Source organism: Trachinotus anak, unplaced genomic scaffold, assembly GCF_046630095.1.
Source record: "Trachinotus anak isolate AG129_WGS33_773 ecotype Australia unplaced genomic scaffold, CSIRO_AGI_Tana_v1 ptg000002l, whole genome shotgun sequence".
NCBI classification, from domain to species: domain Eukaryota; kingdom Metazoa; phylum Chordata; class Actinopteri; order Carangiformes; family Carangidae; genus Trachinotus; species Trachinotus anak.
This window is the reverse complement of record NW_027273853.1, coordinates 16,093,200-16,118,810: the sequence shown is the minus strand read 5'-3', so window position 1 is coordinate 16,118,810 and position 25,611 is coordinate 16,093,200. Positions and strand designations below refer to the sequence as shown.

Below are 25,611 nucleotides of genomic sequence, written 5' to 3'. Positions count from 1 at the left end.
GTTTTTAGCCTTCAGGCTGCTGAGCCTTGACACGAGTCTCTTTCTCTAGTGTCTGCCTGGTTCAGCCTTTAACAGCTGCATTTCCCAGTTAGTGAATGTTAAACATGTCACCTGTTTATTTCACTATGTCTGCCCTGCTGTGTTTTTTTTCTTTTCCCCATGGCGCTTTTTTTTTTTTTTTTTGCCTCTCATTCACACATTGCCCACACACACTCACACACTGATGGCAGTAGAGGTGCCATGCAAGGGGCAAGTTAGAGAGAAACTTGGGGTTCAGTGTCCTTGCTCAAGGACACTTAAACATTTGGACAGGGGAAGCCAAACCTGCAATTAGGGGACAGCAACTTGCTCTACCTCCTGAGAGAGATTTGGCTGTGCTGCATATTTCCTGCTTTATCTGGTCTCAAAGCTTAGATCTGACACATGCATTGTGTCTCACTCCACTTCTATTGACATGTAATTTTATTCAAAGCAATTAGAGCAGATAACCTGTTAAGATGGTTACAATTAATAGTCTCACAACCTGCATCTGTGGTGATCCTAAAGAGAGTAATTTCACAGCTGTCCTCTTGTTCTCCACCTCTCTGTGAAAGGAGGGAGTCTCAAATAGGGAATGAAATGAGCACAAGAATAATGTCAGCTGTTTGTGACCACACTGTATATCAGGACACTGATGCTAAGGATGAAAGCTGCAAGTTCTGAAGTCAAACTGTTGCCTGCCCACTGCACACATGTTGTCAGTAGCTTAAGTCAGAATAATATTTCAACCAATTCACACAGACAGTAAATTCACAGAGAGGTGAACTCTGGGCAGCAAAGCTCAGCTCATCGATGACAACTCTGTAAAAGTGGAGCTATAGAAAACAGACAGAGCGTTTGAGGAAGTCTTCGATTAGAGGGGCGGACTCAAGACACAAAGGAGAATCTTCAGGAGAATAACAAACAACCAGACGTCTGTGTGGCTGGACACTGCAGTGGCAGATCCATGGTTGTGTGTGCATGAGTGAAGAGGGAGGGTCCTGCCTGGCTTTCATACAAAGTCCTATCGATCAGGCCGTATCGGAATAATCTGATAGCTAATCAATAAGCCACACTTCCTCTCAGCGAGCGGGGAAGAGAGTGAAGCACGGCTCTCACCAGAGGAGGACCTTGATCCTCTGACCCCACAGTCTAGGCCTCGAACGCTCACACTCACTTTCTCTTTCTGCCTCTCACCATGTCTTGGCCCCTTTATCTCTCTCTTATAATAACAGAACAAGACAATATAATAACCGAAAGCCGGTGTAAACCAAATAACCAAGATACATTAGAGTGCTATTTTAATTAGTTGGATTTATAGTTGATTTTCTCCCTTCACTGAGTTTATTTCAATTTGGGCAGTAATTGTTTACGACTGACCATTTCATTTTCCATTATTGTTTTTATTTCTTCTTGTGATTAATTTCACCTCTCAAAGAATAATTATGAGAGGATTGATTTGATTATGCCTTTGTTCTGCTCCTATTGGCTCCATTGACTGAGGGAATGCCATGTTGCCATTTCGAGCGGATATATTTAATGATCACAATCAATGTTAAAGCTCTCTCTAGACTCAACTAACTCAATAAATATCTGCCAGGAGGAAATTTACCATCTAACTACAGCGGGCAATAAAGTCCTGCTTCCTGTTCTCCACCCACCTCCCTGCTCTTGTTCCATCTCCCTTCTTTTTGAAGATGACATTGTGATTAAAACTGTTGATCAATTTTCATTAAGTCCACTGTAGAGTCGATGAAAATATTATTTCCTTTCAATATCTGCACATGTGCTTTGCTTGCAGACTGCTTTTTTTTCCCTTTGGATGGAGCCTGAGATTATGTATTTTTAATAACTGTGGGTAGAAGAAAAATTAGCTGATCATTTCCCCAGATACATCTGTACTAAATTAGTACATTTTAATATAAAAATCTGCTTGTCAAAATAAAATCTCTCTGTTTTATATGTTTTATGTTTTGCAGTTTTTTAAAGATCTAATTTTAATTCACTTGCAGGATAACAAAACCACTAGAGCTTTTGTTTGTGTTTGTGTATGTGTGTGTGTGTGTGTGTGTGTGTGTGTGTGTGTGTGTGTGTGTGTGTGTGTGTGTGTGTGTGTGTGTGTGTTTAGAGGTAAACAGAGAGGTTGCCCTATCTTACTGTGCCGGATGCACGTCTCTATGAGATGTAACGAACCAGGAGCGCTAAAATAGACATCCTTCACTGTTAGGCACACTATTAAAACAACACACTGCAAATAAGCTGTGTATGTTCTATATGGCAGGAAGTATAGCATTTTAAATAGTTTTCTCTGTGCAAATGATGAAAGTTGTGTATTATGAGATACTGGAGTTGTTGGCACATTCAACAAAGCAGATGTTTCTCTCCACTTCAGTCTTTTGCAAGCTCTTTAAAAAAAATTAATAATTTTGAAGCAGAATTGATAACATTTGGATCTAGATTGCTGTGATTCAGTGAGCCTGTTCGCTATCAAATACGCTTATTTTCCCCTGTAGATCTGCTTGTGCAATCTATAACTTTCTCTGTTTTTATTGAAGTCTCAACACGGCACCTTTGAGGAAATCCTTCCAGCCCCAAATCCCCAGCGTGTCCTCACCGCTAGACAGCATGACCTTGTAAACCCTGAGTTATTTTACTCACCCATTGTGTGAAGATAGAAAGAAAAGAGAGGGAGAGGGAGGTATAGAGGAGGAGAGGAGGGATGGGGGTGTAGAGGAAAAAAAGAGCTCCTGCCTGTCACAGCTTTCAAACACAAAGAAAAATGGGCACTTGGGCTGAAGTACAATTATTAGCCCCTGTCCACAGATTCATCACACTATAGAGAGGGAGGGAGGGGGGAGACAGAGGGAGGAGCAAAGCAAGAGGTGGGGTGGAGGAAGGTAGAAAAAGAGCTGTATAGGTGTGAGCAGAGCCATACACAAGATGGAAAGACAATGAGGAGAAAACACGGAGGAAACACAAAATAGGGCTGTTAAACTGCGAGGGAAAACTGAGAACGAGCCAGGCGGGCTGCAAGGTGAAGCATGGAAAGCTACTGCAGAGTCCGGAGAAAAGAGGGGGAGGGAGGTTTGAGGGAAATAAAAGAGTGAGGAAAAGAGAAAGAGCAAGGCAGAGGTAAAGGAAGGTAAAATGAAATAAGAGGATTTGTCAGGCCAGTGGTTGGTGGCAGTAATAAAGCCTGCTAATCTGAGGGAGAACGCTTGGCTGCTCACACACTGACTCTCTTGACGCCCCACTTTACCACCAGGCCAAGCCAAGGTCACACACACACACACACACACACACGCATGTGATCATGCCAGTCCAAACACACACACACAGAGAGAGACAGAGAGAGAGAGAGAGAGAGTTTGTGCACGTTTTCAGTCTGTCCCATCTCCTTTGTGAATCAAGTGAAGATTTTTGACCTGAGATTCTTCCTCTCAAGGTTCTGGCGTCACTGCTGACCTCACTGCTCTAAACATACACACCTTTTTCTCTCTCACCTTTTTCTCCCTGTGTTTCTCGCTGTCTTGTTAGGCATCATCCCTACAAACCCCCCACCCCCACCCCCCACACCCACCCCCCACCCTTCCCTTCAGCCATGTTGATTTTGAAATCTCATTTTTCTCTGTTTCTTAACTGGCTCTGCTGTGAGAATCAATACCTATCAAAACCATTACATAAATACATCTGTCACAAGCAGATAGTGGAGTGGGGATGTAACGTGTCTGGTTAAGGCCACCATAGGGTGAAAGGAGATATGGTCTGTGTGTGTGTGTGTGTGTGTGTGTTCTTAGGGGACAGCGAGTGTCATTTTGTGTGACCAGGTGTGTCGGGCAGAGAGAAAGGTTGTTATTGAGCCGTGGTAAATGACGCATAACCTGGTGCACCACTTACTTAGCCCTGGACCCCGGCCCTCTCTGTCTCTTTTTTTGTCAGTCGCTGTGTGTGTGTGTGTGTGTGTGTGGTCTTGGGTATATCTGTAGGATTTCTTAGACTGCAAATTTGCCTGGCTGCTAGCCAGACGGTAGTCCATAGAGCTGGGTATGGTTGAAAATTTTCAGTACTGGTCCAGAGAGTATGTTCCCAAGCATGCTTTTTTTAAATTAAACAAATCAGTTTTTATAATTTCACCAAAAGAAACCAAACCAAAAATTGTCATAAATAAAACGAAACAGGTTGAATTTTTATCTTAATCAACTATATGATCAAAGAATATGTGAACAAGATTATTTTCCTAATCAAACATTTGATGTCCAGTGTTTGATGTTTTAAACACATTAATGGTTAGTAACAAAAAAGTATTGTGGTTAGATACCCAGCTGTACTCCCAATACACTCATAACTCCTTCCAGCTCAAATACATGTGGCGCATAAACTCAAGCAACTTTGCTAGTTATGTTGGAAACTATGGGCATCTATACTAACAGGGAGGGCGGAGAAAGCAAGGCAGGAGAAGGAAGAAAAGAGTGATAGGGGGAAAAGATGGAGGGAAGGAGGGAAGGGGTTAAGCATGAACAAGTGTCTCATGTCCTCTTCTGTCCCTTCTCTTTGGAACCATTTGGAGCTAATAAGATTTATGTTTTTAAAATAACTGGCTCACGGCTGTATCAACAAACCAATCAAGTCGCATTTTATATGCATGTCTTTCCAGACTCGTGATATATGTAGTGAAGACTTTGAAGGAATTCAATAAAAGGTATTAAGTGTATTTCATCATAATTAACATATGAATTGTTGACTTATGGACAAAAATGTGTTTTGTGAGGTCAGAATGACCTTGACCTTTGACCACCAAATTCTAATCAGTCCATCATTCATTTTTGTACCAAATTTGAAGAAAACTGTTACTGACTTTTTACACCAGTTTCTTGTGCTATTATTTTCTCCTCGTCATCTTTTAGTGTTGTCATTGGCATTTTCATGCATCACTGTGCTGACAGCAGACTCAAGCTGTGATTGACTGTTTGATACAGATTTACATGTCATGCTGAAATAGCACAATAACCTGCACGTGGATAATCACCTCATTGAGAAACGCTCCGGCCTCTCTCCACTCACGATTACTATTGTGTATTTGATCATATAACCACTCTCCAACAATGCACTTAATGGGCTTATTGGCAGTGGACCAGAACTTGCTTGTAAATAAGCCTGATGGTGTTTGATTCTAATAAATTAGGCTCATATATGCAAACACAGTAAAATCATAACAATATCCAAATGTGTGTAGGCAGAGGTGGGGTGGTGACAGGCGGAGATTTATGCTGCTACCAATTGGCCAGCCTCATCACTCACTCAGCTATCTACAACTTTTTTTTTATTTGTTTAATTTCCAAATGTGATTGCTCCACCACTCCTGCTCATGCTGATAAATGCAAAGGATCATGGGTAGAGGAGGCCAAGATTAATACGCATAATTTTTCAACTGGACCAATCCAAAAAAGAAAAGAAAGGAATGTGCTAAGAGCTCTGAGGAGGAATAAAAGCCATGCCTGTCGGGACATGATGTAACTGAACATTACACCGGTACATTTTCTCTCTGTCTCTCTCCCTAATAGGGGCTGTTTAGGTGAAAAGCCTTTTAACCAAATAAAGCACAAAGCCAAAATACACAGCACTGGAAAAGCACGATGACCTCATAGCTTCATCTCTGTCATTTATTTACCTGCATAATGTGAGTTCCCACTGTTTTACTGTCTATTCTGTGAGATACACCTCCCCTGTGGGTACTGAAGCTTACACACACATGTGTTGGTTAAAGTCTTACAGATATATATTCCTACAGATATTTTACAGAACAATGAAAGGTTTTGTCAAGGCAAGTGAAAAATTCTACATTTTCAGAATTAGAAAGTAAAACATAATTTGCACCTGCAGTAAAAGATGATAAGGATAAATGATGTTAAACAGCAATAAATTTAAATAGCAATAAATAAAGTTAAGCACAAAAATATGAGGTAAAAGCCTGATTAACCTTAGACCGAAACTGCCAATACTACCACTAACAACAACAAGTTGATTAATAAGACGATACTATAGTTTTGTGAAGCATCATTGAGAAAGTCTGGTTTGTTATGCTGAAAGAATAGAAATGTGTTTGTTCACTTGAAGAGTGACTATGTGTGTGTGTGTGTGTGTGTGTGTGTGTGTGTGTGTGTGTGTGTGTGTGTTATAAATGGAAGGCAGAAGAGTCACCTCTCAAAAACACACTTGCATACCTACAAGATTAATTACAAGTGCCGTGAATCACTGTGCAATTAATTAACTCATCCTTAGTAATGAGTGTGTGTATGTGTTTGTGTATATGTGTGTGTGTGTGTGTGTGTGAGTGTGAGAGAGAGAGAGAGAGTCTGTGTGTGAACTGTGCGTACTGTGTGTCACACAGACAGCCCCTCCATCTCGCCACCTCTCGCCCTGTCCCCTCTCTAATTGCTTCCCTCTCTATTAAAATGCAGTCTGCTGTGACATCACTCAACCCTCTGTTAGAGCAGGCCAGGGCACTGAACAAACCACACACACATACACACACACATACAGCCACGCAGTTTATTTTACAAAGTTTGGATTGTGTCGATTTTAGGGAGAATTTGAGAAGCCGAGAGAAAACGAGAGATTTTGTCTGAGTTTTGTCGCACAGTGAGACAGGAGTCAGACTGAGTTGAGTCTCAGAGTTGAAGCAGCAACAGAGTCAACAGAGAGCTGAGGTTAAAGAGTTCAGGTCCAACAGGAAACAGTGGTGGTGCATAAAATCTGTTGTGCCACCCCCAGAAAATCCCTCCTTTCATATCTGATGTCTCCCTGCTTGCATGTACTGTGTATGTGCAACTGGGAGTTACTGGAAACACTGACTGGACAATACATGTAGCTAAGTCTGGACAAACCGATGTGTTATGTGTGTGTTGTAGGCGTGGATAATGATTAATGTTTGCCAGCTCTCAGGGGAATTATGTATTGGCGATATGTCTATATCGTGTTATCAAACAAAATATTACATGTGATTAGAAAAAAACAAAATTAGTGATTGAAATTTCTGTTTTACATTTGCAGTTTTTTTCTGATGTAATGCATAACAATGAGACATAGTTCTTAACACTGAATATCATTTTGATTATTTTATTTATCATGTATGTGATTTTACATATTTTATTGTTTTACATTGAAAAAGCTCACTGTTGACACCCACACATCGGCCGTATCGGCTGTATACTAGGTTTATACCCAGTCTTGTTATAAGTCTCTAAATCTAACAACAAATGTGCTAAGTTGGCAACACTGCAGGCAACAACTGTTCGCACCAAATCATTTTGAAAAAGCGACGACCAATAGGCAAACTCCAGCTCAGTCACATGTCATTCAGCTGACCGGTGGTGGAAATATGATCACCCACTCAGTCACTCAGTCACTCAATAAGTCAGTCATTCGGACATTCACAATTATAGGATGGAATGGAATGAAAAAAAAAAAGTCTAATTGGAAAAAAAGCTGAATTCACCTCTGCCCTCCTCTGTTATGTATTAATATCAGAAAAATATTTGTATTAATATGAAGATATTGATTCTATATTTCTATATTGCCTAGCCTTAGTGGGTTGTTTGGCAGGTAGTGTAACCTATGTATTCTCTTCACTGTGTTCATCTATATGGATAGTACATGTGTGTCAAGTACAAAAATGCATCAATGAAAGTGATTTTTAGTTATTGTTAGATTCTCATTCGGATTCAGCCAAATATGAGGTGAAAAACATGACGATAAACCAGCAGTCTAACACCCCCTCCCCACTCTCTTTCTCTCATTCTCTCTCTCTCTCTCTCTCAGAGCTAATCTGATTGGTGCATAAATCATGCTGACATCAGCATGGGTGGAAGTTGGCCTACCTCTACACACACACACACACACACACAGGTTCACACACACACACACACATTCACAGAGAACAGCAGCGTGCTCCACGGTGATCATGAGGACAGTGGATAACAGATCTCTCTTTTATCATTCCCTGACTTTCCCTGACATTTAAAAAGCCATTAACACCACTGAGATTCACCCTCGTGTACATTTCATATGGAAGCACCCCCTAACACACACACACACACACACACGCTCGTTTCACGCAGATACACACACATGGTTTCTTGCCACTCACTCACTGGGTTTCTACACTCTTGTGTGTGGGAATGATCTCAGTGATAACACAAAGCCCAAATGACACAGACAGAGCAGTGAATTATTCCTTAATAAGCTTTTCACACCTTCTTTTCTGTAAGATTAAAGGAAAGAGATCCAGCCCACCGCTGCTGTATTTTAATAGTGGTAAGACACAGCTAGTGATACATTTATTGATCCCTTGTTGAAATCAATGAGGTTTGGGGGGCATTGATATCCTGATGAGAATGCAGTCCTTCCCCCTCTGACCCCCCCCCCGGCATGGTGACAAATGGACAGTAAGTGGCTGTTGTATTGGAGTGACTGCCTTTGTGAATAGTAATTATCCACCAATTCCGCCATATATAAATGGGTATACTGTAAACACTAACAGCATAATAGTATTTACTGCTGAGCACTGTATTAATTTATGGCCCATTATTGTAAAGCCCATCGTTACAATGTGAAGGAGCATTTATTGTAATCAGAGGACTGATACACTGAAACACTGCTAATGTATGTAATGTACTCACGCAGTCTGTCTGACAAAACTGTACAGTAGCTAATGCAGTGAATGACATACGGCCTGACTCTTTGTTGTTAGCATTTATTAGCAGCAAGCAGAAGCCTGAGTGTGAAATGGCAATCGACTAATTATATTCCATTGTGTCTGCGTGGAAAACAAGAAGCAAACATGCTTCACAGTGATACACTGGTCACCCCACCACTTAATCTGCAGGATGTTAACATGAAACTGAAACTAAGTGCGTAGCTTGACGGGGCCTGCAGTATGAGTCATGACTAGCAGTGATATACAGCAGATGCAGATATTGAGCTCAGTCATTTAAACGCATGTTATTGTAATTCTGCAGATGGCAGAGGCACTTTTAGTGATTATGGATCGGACCTTTTTAAACTCCTCTCAAAACTGTTCTAAGTCTTGCAGCCGCAGGGGCATACAAAGACATTTAGAAGACAGGAGCCATGTTTGCATTTGGAAAGTCATGAGAGGGAGAGGAGAGACAAAGTCTTAGACGGCTTTAAGGGAAGGTTGACTTTTGGTTTAAGGCAGTGGGGGTCACGGGTGTGAAGTAACTGGCATATTCAAAGATAAAAGGGAGAAAAATTACATGAGGGAAGAGATGGGTCTTTGAACTATTTAGACAGATCTAATGTCAAGGAGAGAGGCAAAAATACTGGTCTTTTGAAGAGAGGAAGCTTCAATGCACTGTTCGATGTCTGTAAAACACACTCCAGGAGTAGTGTTTGTAATTTTCATTCTGTGTGTACCTGCTCCTGAGAGGGTATTGCAGAATTAAAGTTTTTAAGTTTAGGGTTAAAATAAGGCTTGGAGCCTGTGTTGGAAACAACAGCTGGATTCTGGGTAAATACTGGGTGAAAGAGAGGAGGAAGAAGAGGAGGAGGAGGTGGAGGAGGAAAGGATGTAAACAAAGAAAGTCCCATTCTCTCTATCATCTCCTATGAAGGTCTGCTCAGCTGAAGATATGACACTGACAGTATGAGTTGCTCTTACCCGCACTTTTAATGCTGCAGGCCAAACAGCCTGCAACTCCAGATAGTAAGTGTACTTACTCACATCTGTCTTCATCATGTGTGAGAAAGTTTGGCATTAATTCACATCTCTGTTATTAGAGTTTCCACTTGCGCTGATATGCGGCTGCGTTTATCTTCGCTCATGAACATAATGAGCTCAAAGACGGAAGATGCTCCCCCAGAGTGATGCGTTGTTTATCATTCCTTCTCCACTCGAGTTCTGTTTTGTCTATCATCCTCCTCTGTGCATCATTTTGTATTCAGCGCGGTGTTATACTGTAGTGTCTGGTCTCTGTTGTGCTTTGTTGCAGAGGAGTGTAATGCACTGGGTCTCACCCCGTGTCCATCACTCTGCCTGCTCGAAGTCAGGCAGTCAGCCAGACAACCTCCCACCAGAGATGAATGGTGGGGTTTGGGAGAGATGCACAACAAGAGGTGGGGAGCCACTGCTAGGACTTGAAGCACTGGAGCTATGTCCAAAGTGGATTTGAAAATTGTTTGGAGGTGGAAAGAAAGACAGAAGGTGAAGGAGAGGAGGGGAAACTGAGAAAGAGAGGTGAAGTGTCACCAAGATATAATCATGAATGGCTATGAGAGAGGAGTGAGGGAGCAGGTTAGAGATGGAAAGAGACCCAGTGAGTTATGTGAGAGAGTGAGTGAGTGAGATTGTGGCGAGAGAGGGAAAAAGAGAGAGCAGCGAGACAGACAGGATGAGTTATAGACCCAGAGAGGGAGAGAGAGCTTTCACACATGGAGACGGCCTGGTGATTTAGGGCTAAAGGACACTGAGACAAGCTCTACTGCGAAAGGTGATAGACCTAAAGAGTAGTAACAGATCCAATGCAACACTACAGCAGTGTCTGTGTGAGCACTGGAGCATCTGTGCCTCCTCTCTTATCTTATCTACGCAAGCATTCATGCACCACAAGTTATGAAGACAAGAGCATCAGGAGAGCACTTCACTGATCGAAAGAGACACTTTCAAATGAGAGCAGCAAGCACATGTTTATGTCGTGAATCGGAATGAAATGATAATGTGCACATCCAGCGCTCAGAAAAAAATGTAAAATGGAAAGAAAACAACCTAATTCCACTTCAAATACCAACCGGCCCTTCAAAATAAACAACAAAATAGTTTTGTTTTTGCCTTTCAAGTAAGTTTGTCAGTGCCCTCTAAAACACATATGACCATCACAAAAGTTCATCTTAAGATTAAAGTTAGATTTAGGCATAAAAACTATAGGGAATGAATGAGGTTGTAATTAAAAGAGAAACTGCTTAGTTAAACGGCGACTTTTTATTGCACTTCAAAGTTTGAGGACTTGCAAGAGACCCACTTAAAAAAACAAACAAAAAAACAAAACAAAACAAAAAACAACAAAGCAGCAGAGCCTATGATATCCTCAATTTGAGTCAAGCTTCAGACATCCTGGAATCACCTATTTTGATAATGCAATTCAATGTCTATTATTAGACCCTCTCTGCCTGGTAAACCCTTTCAAACTCCATGCTCCCCCGTTCATAAAGCTGAGATAACCTTGGTGACATCATGAGGTTTGCTTTTTAGACTAGAAAGTTTCTCCAGAGTCACAGAATTATAGAATTATAAAACTGTTTCTGCAGGCCGAGTACTACCACTCAAAACAACGTAACTGATACATGTGAAAAATGAGTGGAGTGCCCCATTAAGCTCAGGGAAAGCTCACAGTTATGGTTAAAAGAAACCAGTGTCGATGAGGAAATGAGATATGAACTGCAGTCTTCAATATCACAGTCAGACGTTTTGTATGCCTGCTCACTGCAACGTTTGCCAGGCATTTGAACCAATGACCAATGTTTTTTCAAATTTTTATGGCGAAGACAGTCCCAAAAATACACTTTGAGAATTTGCTAGAGCTCATACTCAGTAACCTCACTGGCTTGGCACTAACACTGTTTGTCTATAAACACCACAACACTTGAGTTAAGTAGTCGTATTTATTTCAGTGTGTGTGTGGGTGTGTGCTGGTGAGGAAAAAGCACTTTAATCGCGGCAGGTATTTGTATGGCTGCACGGTCGTGTCCATATTTGGGCAGTGTGAGGCGGTCACTAATCCATCTGACCTTCTGGCTCATTTGCATGCGCTGCCCCCCCCCCCTGACTGAGAGATGCCATGACCTTTATTAGCTAATTAAGAAACATAACAGAAATAAACCTGACAGAATGGAAATGGACACACACACACACACACACACACAAACACACACACACACACACTCTTAGTGTGGTTGCAGACAGAATGAGGATGGGGAGACAAAGGAGCAGACTGGGGGCAGACTGGAAAAAAAACATGATTGGAGGAAAATTTGGCATTCATCAAATGGAGACAACCGCAGCTACACGTCCACATACAGCTGTGTGCATATTCTCTATTTCGGCCTCTTAGAAGAAGTGTTACCACACACACATACACACACGTCTTAATCGTTACATTTGCCAGCAGGCATTCAAGCATTATAGTATTATAGAAGTAGTTTCTCTTAATCACATACTGAGCTCCTTTAAATCTCTGTGTGCTGGAATAAGAGAAGTAAATCTCTCTGTCTCCGCTGTCTGCTGCCACTTAAGTGTAGTCGCACTCTTGTTCTCTCCTCCCTCTCCCACTAAGGACCCATAATAAGCTGCAAGACCCCTCAGGCTATAAGAGGTGTGTGTGTGTGTGTGTGTGTGTGTGTGTGTGTGTGTGTGTGTATGTGTGTGTGTGTGTGTGTGTGTGTGTGTGTGTGTGTGTGAGTGAGTGAGTGAGTGAGTGAGTGAGTGAGTGAGTGAGAGAGAGAGAGAGAGAGAGAGAAAGAGAGAAAGTATGTGTGTTCCCTTGCACCACAGACCCACAGACAGCAGCAAGACAAACAAGACTGTATGAATACAAACAAACACACATCTATAGAGTGCACACAAAACAATTTTAGACAAACTTGTGCACACATTTGAAAGTGCATATACCTAGACACATTCACATGTATACACACACTGAATGCACACAAATACACACTGACTCACAAATTGTGGGTGTTATCTCCCACACCTTTCCAGTATTCACTGTGTTAATCTGAGCCATAATCTGCAGAGTGGGCAGATTATCATCTGACAAGCACCATTTTGAGGTATGTAGAATTATGCAATCACCTCCCCTCCCACAGTATATCACAGGGCTGAAGATACAACGGAAACACTCTCTCTCTCTCTCTCTTTCTCTCTCTCTCAGACATATACATATATATTTGTACTAAATGTTGATGCTGCTAAATCAATTAGGGGCTGACATACTTTTTTTTTAATTTTTTTTATTTTATAAATTGTCTTTCCATCATTTGTATAATGTAGCACTTTCACAAAATCACGTCATTCAGACTAAACCTATCTTGGCCTATATTGTGATACTTTTATCAGATAAATTGAAGTAGAGAAAAACAGAGAATTAAACATCAAAAACATTTATTGATTTCCACACACCCACACACCACACTTTCCATGACACCATCAAGGGAAATTAGTGAGACAAAGGGAGGAAGGTGAGAGGCTGTATGATCTATTTATTGAGAGAAATTGAGAAACATGAATGGACGAGTGGAAAAAAGAGACAGACTGAAGGCTGTGACTGCTCGGTGCTACAGTGTGTCAGTCTGTCTCTGTCACCATGACAGGTCGGCAACGTTGGGGAACTGTGAACAGCTCGGCCCACGCTGCTGCACACAGAGGCTTCACACACTGACAGACAGAGCCAAGGGCTGTCCTGTCCACAGCATATCACAGTCTGTGGTGAAGCCCTACAGTCTGACTGCCTGTCTGACTCAAACTAGTCCGCCCTCCTTTCCTTCACCTGTATGTACACAGAAAACATTTTAGGGCAGAGTAGGTGTGACAGACTGCGCCAGCTCTAAACAATTTGAAAATGAAGGTTTAGACACTTGCTCTTGTTTTTTAGAAATCACAAACTAAACTGTTTAAATTAGATTTCTGTTTTTTTCTGATTGCTCAGCAGGACACCAGAGGCTTCAGCATATCTGTAACGGACTCATTCCTCATTTTTGAAACATGAATGCGTCAGAGGTGTGCAGTGAAATCAGTTCAGAAAAGCACGACAAATTGTCCTGTTACACTTTGTTGTCCAATGTCACAAAGACAGGAGGTGCTCATACACCTAAACCCCAGCTTTCCCTTTGGAAATACATTTTTACATTTTAAATTTATAAAATGTAACTTTATTCCGCTTTGAAACCTGCTAATAAAAAATCTTGTATTGAGTTTCACTGAGTTACAGATGAAGCACATCTGTTCAAACTAATACAATCCAGTATAACAGATCTAAGATCTTTGTTAACCCTAAAATGTTCATTGTTGTCGACACTGTGTCAGTGTGTTGTTGATTTAACTCCACAATCAGTTCTTCATTGTTCAAGAAGTATGAAGAAGTATTTCCAGTTGTCACTAACTATGGCCTCAAAAAAAACTGTGCAGGATTGGATTAGCTTTTATAGCATACCTGATAAAATGGTTAAAAAGCACATTGCTTTTCTGTTCTGTAAGCATTTGTAAATTTTTTCACATTCACGTCTTCTAGTTTTCAGTGTATGTGGGGTTTTTACCTACATCAAAGAGGTTGAAGACGAGCATCATTGAGGAGGAAGATGAAGGAGAGGCCGGAGGCCATGAAAGGTAAGCTGTGGTTTGTAGTTTAGTCACAAATGTCAGGATTCTTATGTGTAGCTTATGTTACTGTCACTTTTTTTTTTTTTTTTTTTTTTTTTCCCTGCAGTAAATAACTGTCTTTTCCTTCATACAATCACCAGGGAAAACGTGGAGTAAAACTAAAGTTGAGTGACAATATGCAAGCAACATGACTTTGTTAAACACGGGTGTTACCAATAACAATTACTAATCAGAACTGAACCTCATTAGAGGCGATTAGTTGCACCTATGATTTTCCTGCAATGTCAAAATGTCTGCTGTGAAAAAAACCTCTGTAAAGCTAATCCATCTGAAAAGAGAGCTCAGATGCTCAGATGCTAGTAAGACTATTTAGATTCAGGTTTGCAGAATTAATTTGTTTATTAAAACCAGATTTATTTAGATTTACTTTGATTTCTTGTCCAGCTTTTAAAAGGATGCACTGGTTTAAATAAAGATGCACTAAATGTTATGGATCCCTGGGAGGACTGGCTCATTGCAGTGGCACTTGTACAGTATGGTTTCAACGAATGTATTTGTCTTGTCTTTGTGCTGTGTGTTGTGTGTCCCCATGTGTCCGTCTGTGTGGGCTTCCTCCGGCTTTCTGCTTGTTTGTATTTGCCACTCTGCTTCTGTAGTGCAATGGCTGAGCCGTTTTTTTTTTTTATCCTCCCAACATTCCAGTAAATACCCAGACAAAACGCAACGCATTTCGAGGAGCCTCAGGCCAGGGCAATCAATCAGGGAGAAAACAACACAGAGATCAGGCTGTTTCTGCTCCATAAAACAGCCTTCAGAACAACAGCAGCCATTCAATGTCTGGGATGTAGAATTAATACTCTCGCTTTCTCTTGCTGCATTTTTCCACCATCCTCCCTCTCAATCACTATATCAAAAACTGTCACAAATCCTGCGGTGAGAGCCGTAAACAGTATTTGTGACGGAGCGGCTTCTTTACTGTATAATTTACCCAGCGGGTTGTCGACACAACCAGTTGAGCGTCCCCCAAGAAATTCTGGTGGTGGATGAAAGGCAATGAATCTGTAACGACTCCAAACCAAGACCGGAGCTTGAATCCTGAACCTCTGTAACGCGATGAAAGCCAGCAGAGTGTTTTCTTTACTTACAGGCTATAGGATCAGGGATAATGTTGTATAAATATTTGATGGTTTCCTAGCAGGGTCTTATATGGCTGAGAGAGTGCAGCATTAAGTGTGATGATCAAGGAGAACTTCAAGGCATGCTTTCACACACGCAAATGCAGAAACAGCACTGCATGCACGCAATCAGGTATGGCCAACATACACATTTACGACAGCACACACACAAATACACACACACACACACACACACACACACACACACACACACACTGTCTGTCTGTCTCTCTCTGTAATGCATTGGGTTTCAGTTTCTGCATATACTTGGTTTACAGATGTTGATCATGTCTTGCTGAGCTTGCAGTGAAAAGGCAGATTCTTTACATCTTTGAGACCACTGCCACTCTCACACAGCAACTTGTTATGCTTCTGATAAAAACTGTGGAAAAGCTTTGACTGTCTGCAGAGGCTACAAACATGACAAAACGTCTGTGAAGTTTTGTTAATGTACTAGATTATAGATAGAATAGCACTGCCACAGAGACTGTGTTAAATCACTGAGGTGTTTTGGCTGCCCCCTCTACACCCCTAAAAGAAAATGTCCAAATTTTTCTCCATCTAGCAAGTGTGAAATGTCAACTGCTGTATAATCTTACAGCGATCAACCCTACGGAGAGCAGAGAGACAAAGAGTGTTTTTCTCCTTCAGAGGCGTATGCAGATGGAAGCTGATGTATGATATTAACCTTTGCTATTATAACTCCTGTCTATACCCCCACTGCCTCTCTCTCTCTCTCTCACACACACACACACACACACACACACACACACACACACACACACAGCATACTAAACATATTGATCTACCTTTAGAAAGACAGCCCTGTCATTTTTCTCCCTCTTGGTGAAAATCTGTGTGTGAGTTGTTAGGAAATGATGTAAAATTGTCAAATATTTTATTTGGAAAGTCAAGACTACTACAAGTGCATAATAACTTTTCCTGAGCATCCCAAAGTAAGTAAACCTGCCATACGTGCAGTACATTTTACACAAATTAATTTGATAAATGTGTCAGTCCTCAAGTATTTTCTTTGGTTTGGATTGCTTGTCAGTGGCAACATTTGTTAGACAAATGGCCTCCTTGGTTTTAATATCGCTCCTCTCTTTGTCTACTGAATTGTCAGTTTTAGCAAGGAGGGGGAAAAAAGAGCAGAGGGAGGATGAGAGAGGAGGCAAAGTATAAAAACAAATTGGCGCAGAGGGATGAGAGTGAGATATCAAAAGACTGGATGGTGAGGGATGAATGAAATAGAGTATCAGACGTGCTGTGGTCTCTGAGGTCAGGGTCTATATCACTCTCTGCTTCTGAAACAACAACCACCACAACAAACACCAGGGAGCCAACCAATCTAGGCTACTGCATTGTTCACTATCTGCTGAAGAAAACAGCTCGGTCTCTGTCTTCCTCTGTCTCTCTTTCTTACACACACACACACACACACACAAAATCACTTCTCACTGTTCATATCTGGAGAGAGAGAGAATAGAGCGTGTTCCTTATTGTCCCCTTAGTGGTGATGTGGGGGTGTGTGTTAGGGCTTGATTGTTACTGGTTTACATAAGGGTATTAAACTCTAGCATAGCCCTATCTATCTGAGCCAGGCAGATATATTTGTGTTGTGGCTCCTTTATGCATTTGTTATTTCCAAAGAGGATTGGGATGCACCAGTGGAAGAGAGGATAGATAGCCTGCTGATATTACCCTCTTCCTCTCTCCCTCACTTCCTCCTTTTTCCTCTAAAAACCAAACTCTTGTGTGTTTGTGAGTGTGTACATGAGTGCAATTATCTTTGTGTGTGTGTGTGTGTGTGTGTGTGTGTGTGTGTGTATTGCCTCCGGAAACAAAAGCGGGTAATTAATTAAAGAGAAGTGCACTTTGGCGCCATTGTCCTGTTCACTCTAACATCGCTCAGCAAAACAGCATTCTCTGATATTACTCTTAATAATAGCTGTTCTTTCAATCTGAAATGGTCTGAAATTGGGGATGTATTAGCTAACATTGTGTAGATGCATTTAGCTAAATCAACATAACGTGTGGAGAAAGGTCTACTGTCTATTACAAGTCAACAACATACTGTAAAGTACATGAATGTAAATGCTGAAATCCATTTACACAAGTAAACGTATAAACTGCCAGTACAGATCTAAGGTGCTTTATTTGAAAAAACACATTTCCATTACTTTCTACTTCTACTTTACTACATTTCAGATGAAATAATTTTATTTTTTATATATTTATATTTTACAGCATCGTTACTTCAACTAGCCTGTTTGCTGTCTTACTGTAATTTTAAAGGAGGGTTAAGTATTTGGATGCGTTAGATTTCCAGTAACATCACAGTTGTCCTTACATGTTCCAAACTGCCTCACTAATGTTAGTTACTGGTAAGGCTACATTATGAGAGAAGCTGTGTTTGTTCAGAGTTTAATGGTGTTTGAGCCCCGTCATAAAGTCATGGGACCTTATGACTTTATGAGTAGCCTAATGTGTGCAGTGACCACAGCTAAGCTAGCTGTTGATGGTCAGTAAACACATCTTAACTGTAGGCTGGCTAGTTTTATTTGTTTCTACGTGTGAAAACAAAAGATATGACGTGATAATAGAAGCTTTTCAGTCATTTAAAGGCCCCTTTGACAAATAATGTAATGAGTACTGTAGCAATTTTTGAAGTAATTTACCCAACACTGCTAGTAATGTAACACACTTCCCTAAATGGTAACACTGTACTTTAACACCCTCTGTTTACAGGGGGGCATAAACTACAATGTAGTTGTACCCAGATATAAGTTCTTAATGTATTTTTCAACAACTAGAACTAATGGACACTCACGATTGGATGCTGGTGTATGAACACATCATGAATGACAATATAGTAAAATAATAGGTGTAATAATATGAAGTATGTCTTAATAGGGGAAGCTGTAATTATTGACAACACTCAATAAAAAAAGCTGTATACAACTACATTATGGTGTGTTATAAACTGCTTAATAGGCAGACTAAATAAAATGTTACCATTACAATAATACCCATTCTGCATCACAAGGTACTTTTACTTCTGTTTCTCAAGTACAAACTTGTGTAACTTGAGTGAAATTTTGAATACAGGACCTTTACTTGCTGTTTCTACACTGTGGTAATTCTACTTTCACTTCAGTAAAGGATCACATTTCTTCTTCCACCATTGATAAATACAAATATATCCAAAATTACAAGCCTGAAATTAATTCTGTATTGGATCTTTTTAATGTGCACATCCCTGAGAGGGCAGCTGTTATTTTAAGAATTCCCCAATCTGCATGTGTCTGCGCGCTTCTGAGGATCAGGCAGGAGAGGTTAAATCAAAGTGGAGTCAATAACTTCATCCCTCCCTCCTGGTCTGCTCTGCTGTGCTGCTGGGAACGCCTGCTGCTCGCTCTCTGGCTCGTGAAAGAAGAGGACAGGATGGGGTTCAACACTTTCACAAACACTAAAGGAGGGAAGAGTCGTGCTGCTAATACAGAGGGTGATCTAAGAGTCTGGCACACACATATAGAGACACACATTTATCCATACACACACATACACAACATGGTGAGAGAAAGGCTTCCTCACTGTGTCTGGGAATGATAATGAGCTAAATTCTCTTTTCTCCCAACCTGAGAGCTTGAGTCCAGTCATGGCCACAGCCACGGCTAAATCAATATCATCATCCATAATCTTTATTGTGGGATGAAACAGAGCATAAATCAGCTCAAAGCCTTTCACACATCCCTCTCTTTAGCAGCCTCCAATTGCATGCAGCACTCTCCTGGGCCAACAACACTTTCTTTTCAGTACAGAGAGGCTGTCTCCCAGTGTCTCCAGTCTCTGCAGCAGCTGCTTATGTATCATATCACATATTTGTTTGGTGGTTGTTTGTTTAGTTTTTTTCTCTGTTTGCAGCAGGCGTGAAAAGTGAGCTGAGAGAGTGGTGCAGGTGTCTGTTTGTGAGCAAATGAATTGTCTTCTAGTGGAGTGGGGTGGTGTTTAAGTTGTTAAATCTCCCATGGAAAGGTGTGTGTGTGCAGGGCAGGAAAGTCTATGTGTACATGTGTCATTCTGTATCTGAGTATGTATGTGTGTGTGTGTTTTCAGGCTCTGCTCTCTTTGAGTGTGAGTGTGAGTAATGAGGTTTGGAGAAGAAAGCTTAGCCAAATCCTCTCATCAGTCTTCACTCCTTCAATACCCAATCAGCAGGCTAATTCAATACCCAATCACGGAGCTAATAGCATCCAGTCAAGAGGAGAACCAATGAGAACTCACCTAATGGACCTTGGGGAGTAACTATCTGGACAAAAAGTTAGTGCAAAAAGATGGCAGAACTTGTTTTTTCTAGAAAAGAAACTGTGCTGTGGAGAGATCTCAGTTGCCTGCCACTGTTCAGCAGAGAGAAGACTTTTGTGTCTACTTGATTATGTCAAATGAATAAGTGCGATGTTACGTTCAAATCAGCAGCTAAAATTAAAGGAGAGATATTTTCATCAATTCCCCCAGTATCTAAGTTTAATGCTTGTTTTATTATAGAATTACAGCCTTGTTCCAGCATTATACTACATGCAACTCCATGACATTTAACATGCAAACAGATTCACATCTCCCTCGCTCATTTTTCCCTCTGGAGCTGTGAATGGTGGGTGCATAAGTGCACAGTGCTGCAGGAGTGTCCCAGCCATTGTTGTGTCACAAATTCCCCCTTCCTGACATGCACTGAATAAACTGTCACAGGCGTTATATAGTGTCTCCATAAAGCCTACCATCAAACAGTTACTACCTCCACAGCTTCAGTCCACTGCACCAACAACACAAACAAATCACACTGCGGTGTGTCCCGGTGTTTTCAGGTGAGTGTGTGTTTGTGTGTGTGATATACTGTAAAGTGGGGTGCATACAAGACTGTGTTTTTTGATATGATCATACACCATATAACCTTCTATATCTTGCCCCACTGCAATCCATATTGACCTCCCTCTCTCAGCCTCCTTCGCTGAAAGCTTTCCAGTGTGTTTCATGGCACATATACAGTTTCCTGCTCTTCTGTTTTCTGTCACTGCAGTTTTGTGCTTGGTCATTAAAAGAGTACATCAGCATTCATCACATTTATTTTGGTGGTGTGATTCCAAGGCTGATTTAATGAATGCATTATTGTTCATCATAAGAGCAGGATGTATTTAAATCCACTGTAAAACAGCAGAGAAAATGTGAACATTTCTGGGCCTATTTTGTTGTTGTTGTGTGTAAGACCTTGAAAAACATGGGCATGTCTTCAGGTCAGAGTAGGTATTATGGATTATATAAAATTGTATTCCTTATAATATATACATTTTTAATGTTGGGTTTAGGTGTCATGTCCTGGACATTTTTCAGTGGCATACAACAACCAGAGAAATCCAGAGAAAACATCTGCTCTGCAATTATCCTCTAAAGACTGGAGTGAAATGCAGCTACAAGAGGTTTTAATTTTTTACCTGCGACATGATGTCACTTTAGAGATGGATTCTGGGATATGTAGGAGATCGCTTACTGAGGCAGTAGACAAGGCCAATGTAGAGTTTGTGTGTGTATTAGTATGAAAACAAATATCGGTATATAACCATTGCCACCTTAAAGCTCTGAAGATCACACACTAATGATACACTCTACAACAGTGTGTGAGTAGGTGAGGAGGAAATTTCCCTTTAATCTTCCTCATGGCTACATCATCTTTTATTGGTGGACAAACTGAATCTCAACCTCCAGCCTCAGCCCTGTAGAAATGACAATTGATTTGCAGGTTATTTCCTGCTTCCTGTGAGCTAATTGAAATAAAGTGGGACCATAGACACAGGCTCTGCAGCATCTATCAATACTGCAGTTTTACAGTAGTGAGAGCCTTGTGCCTACGGTCGTGCATTTACCGGTCCCACAGAATCTTTGTTTCATTGGTTGGCTCATCGCCTAGCCAGTTTGTTATGTGTGTGTGTGTTCATATTAATTGGTGTATAAATATCCACTTTAATGACAGTAGATAAGTAAGCAAAATAAATACAATGTCTGACTTGTGAATGTATATGCTTTGCATTTGTGTGTACCTGTTTGTGCCTGTTTGTGTGTGTGTGTGTCTGTCTGTGTGTTTGTGCTTGCTCTGCCTGGTTGTGGAGTCTGTAGCAATTAACTTAAATATCTCTAACTTAGTATTATGTAATATTAAAGTTATATTAGACTTATATTAGGAATTATGAATGGATGCCAGAATTATGGGTATTTGAGTCCATGTCAGCAGAGAAGAAAGAGATGTAATATTGTGTCACAGTTATTTTAACAAACTTCTAATTCTCCAAACACACACACAAACGCACATGCACGCACACACGCACGCGCGCGCGCACATACACACACACACACACACACACACACACACTGATTAGCTCATAACGCCTTCTCCCATCAATCTAATTATGGTAAACATAGTATAGATAAAAATACAGTATCCAGCAGTGCACATCTGTCCGGACGTATGTACAGAAGGAGAGAGCGAAGGAAACAACTCATTGCTCATGAATGGAAGGCAACAGAAGAATAAGTGTTGACATGTGTGCATGCGTGTATGTGCAAGCTCAGGAGCTGCGTTTTATTTACTTATAATGTCCCAGCTGTTGTGAGCAGCTGGATTTTACACAGATTAAACTGGTGAGTGTATGGAATCAGATGTACAGTACAGTGTCTTTGCTTTCAGATAAACCACTGGAGGAATTTATCCAGAACAAGATCTTTACTTGTCCTGTCCTGACATTTCACAAGATCAAGGCTTCAAAAAGATTGCATTTAAAAAAAACCCAAAAACAATGCATTCATTTTGAAGAAGCTTTTGTCAAAGGAAACTTACTTTTTAATATTTAATTTTCACTTTTCACTTTGTACAAATATAGCATGAGCTGTAACAACATTTTTTGGTTGGTTTTAACTCACCACATCTCAAGGCAAAACATTAACTACTCTAAATTTAATTTAAAATTATGTTTTGAGGAAACTATAATTTAGAAAACGTGAATTTTATTTACCTTTAAATGCTGTTGAACAACAGTTTCCTTATTTGGCTGCTTTTCTCTCAAAGCGCAGTAATGATTTAAGCCGGTGTCTTCCAATGGTCTAATCAAACTCTCGTTAGACTGCAAGATACACTGAATCATCGTTAAATCTATCTGCATATTACCTGTGCTGCTACAATTAGCTATGAATCTCATTTGAATCTCATTGAAATTCCTCCTATGAATCTCAATTAAACAGAGATTCAAACAAACAGACATAGCACTGGAAATGTGGATGTGCATACACGCACAGACACACACACACACACACACACACACACACACACACACACACACACACACACACACACACACACACACACACACACACACTGCACCTGCTGTTATCATTGCTGTTGTTTTAAATATGTTCAGTTTAATTAATCTGTGTTGATACTCAAGACAAATCCTTTTCAAATCCTCATGTGGTAATTAACAATTATCGTACATTTAATAAGCACACTGAGATAATGAAACAATTAGAGAGAAACAAGCTGTTTAAAGACTGGAGCAGGGCTTTGAACTAGTGTATATGCTTTAATTGTCTTTCAGTGGTTTCCGACTTCAATGAGCTACGAGATCATAATAAATGTCCTCACAGCTTAGAAATCAAACACCCTTCAAAGCAGAATTACAAACTAATAAATTATTACTTGTAGAAAATATAAGCTTTCAGTGGTGCTGTAATGCTGAAACACAAACACACAACATTCCCTTTCTCTCTGGTGTTATCATAGGAGCCAATTAGCGGGCCCCAGCTTTCTGTTCAGGCATGTGCCAGGGGACCTATAGGGAGCCCACGAGGCTGCAAGAGGCCTCAGGGTAGCAGGAGAATTATCACTCTTTTCATCTCTGTCTCTCATGCATCCTTGCATACACACATCCACTATCTGCTCGGATTGAGCGCGATCCCTTTCTTTCTCTCCTTCCCTCTATCCTTTTTCTTGCTTCGCAGGCCTTCAGAACAGCGAACAAAGGACAATCCTGAACATCACGGCACGCAAATACTTCAAGCTAATTTACTCAGGTAAGGGGGCTGAATTGGACGAGGTTCGATAAACATATGCATAACCATATGCATAGAAATGAATCGGTCGATGGACTTTACGCATAACCTCTGATCCTTCTCAACTGCACATGCAGAACAGTGTGTGTGCGTGTGTGTGTGTGTGAGTGTCCCTGCACTTTTAGGTAACAGAAAGTCAAAGTCATCACAAGTCATGCTGATCAGAATCAGTGTCTACGTTGCACTCTGTAACATAACTATTAGTGATGGAGTGTTCAGGAAGACCCAGCAGATTGCTGGAGCATGTGCTGGGCTGAGCTATGTGTGTATGTGTGTGTGTGTGTGTGTGTGTAGTTGGTAACTGTGTGTTTGTTCTTGCTGAGAGTTTTATCCCTATCACCCTCCTTCCCACTCCCCCATCCTTCTTTCTTTCCTCTCATCCCTCTGTGGCCTCCTGCTGTGTGCCTGGTAGGTGGCTCGTACACACACACACACACACACACACACACACACACACACACACACAAAGACAAAAACACACAGTAAGCCCTCCGCACGCTGTGGATAGCTGGTAGATCCTTCTCTCTCCTCCACACCACAGGGAGGACAGAAGAAGGGGATGACAAGAGAGGAGGAGGAGAGAGAGGAGGAAGGGTGGTGGGGGTGGGGATGGGGACAGAACAGAATGAGTGGACACCTGTCCTCTGTCAAGCCTTCATCCACCTGTGTGTCTGCTACACTGTGGGCTGATGTCTTTCTTTCCGGTAGGTGGCTGAAGACTTCAGTACAATAAACTGAAATGTTGCAGAGTGACACTGAATCTATCTGAGAGGAATAATTAAGACACTGGTTGAGATTTTTATTTTTATTAAAAAGGGCAGCAATTATGAATGTAATAAAAGTTATAAGATCCAAGTCTATAAAAGTGGTGTATATATGTTTGTTGCTGTTCTAATTTTTCCATAAGTTGTTTCTTTTTTTGTGCATGTGTATTTGTGTGTGTGATGTTGGCAGGGATAGAGACAGCACAGTGGAGGCAGTAGATAAGATAAGTGCTCTTTATTTCTGACAGAGTCATTTAGCTGTGGATGAAGAGAAGAGAGCAGGAGAGGACGGCGAGGGGAGAGTTATAGTTATGGAGCTGTCGGAGGTTTGGGAGTGTTGAATGAAATGAGGTCTGGAGGAGCAGAGGCAAACAAAGGTGGAGAGGGAGAGAGAGGGAGGCGTCTACGTGACCTTGCAGTCAGAGGAACAGACAGATGAGGGAGGAGAACCTGTTTCCTCTAAATCATGTGCTGTGCTGGGGTTTTTTTTTCTCTCACTGTAACTCAGTTAACATGTCAGCTTGCAGGCCACTTGCTATATCTCCCCTCTCCTCAGCCCATTGATCTCTGAATCACTGTCTTCCTCACTCTTAATTCCCCACAATGACTGAGGATGTCCCTGTGTTTTAGCACTAAATTGCATCACACTCACACAGTCTCTCACACACACTCATACAGAGAAAGTATAGAAAGTGTTTCTTTGTCATATATTTGCTTGTATTGAGGCATCAAACTGTCAGAGACCTCCTGTCACTTCTGCTATTTTCCTCTCTTCCCTTCTGTTCCTCGTGTGAGGAAAAGTATTTATTTTCACTTATCAAAGCCTTTTACCCCTGAGAGACAGAAAAATTGCAGTGTCTGCAATACTCAATGTGTGTGTGTTCATGTGTGTGTTTTCATGTGTTTGTCTGTGTATGTGTGTGTGTGTGTGTGTGTCAGGGGGATGTGGAGGAGGAGTGCTGGGGGTTATTATGAAGAGACTGAGACACGACAGAAGAGTCCTCTGATTGGGAATAAAACACCATCTTATCTATTTAAATAAACCCCATTGCAATTTCATCTACACACACACAACACACACATGCATCTGCACATATACTAAAAATAAGAA

At 41.0% G+C, this 25,611-nt stretch overlaps 1 protein-coding gene across 1 annotated transcript in view; it reads right to left on the bottom strand.

Annotated features, from left to right (window-relative positions):
- The window catches only part of LOC139634870 (transcription factor Maf), a 44,747-nt gene that overhangs the window by 1,063 nt on the left and 18,073 nt on the right, over window positions 1–25,611 (bottom strand). The gene's annotated exons all lie outside the window — the stretch shown is intronic.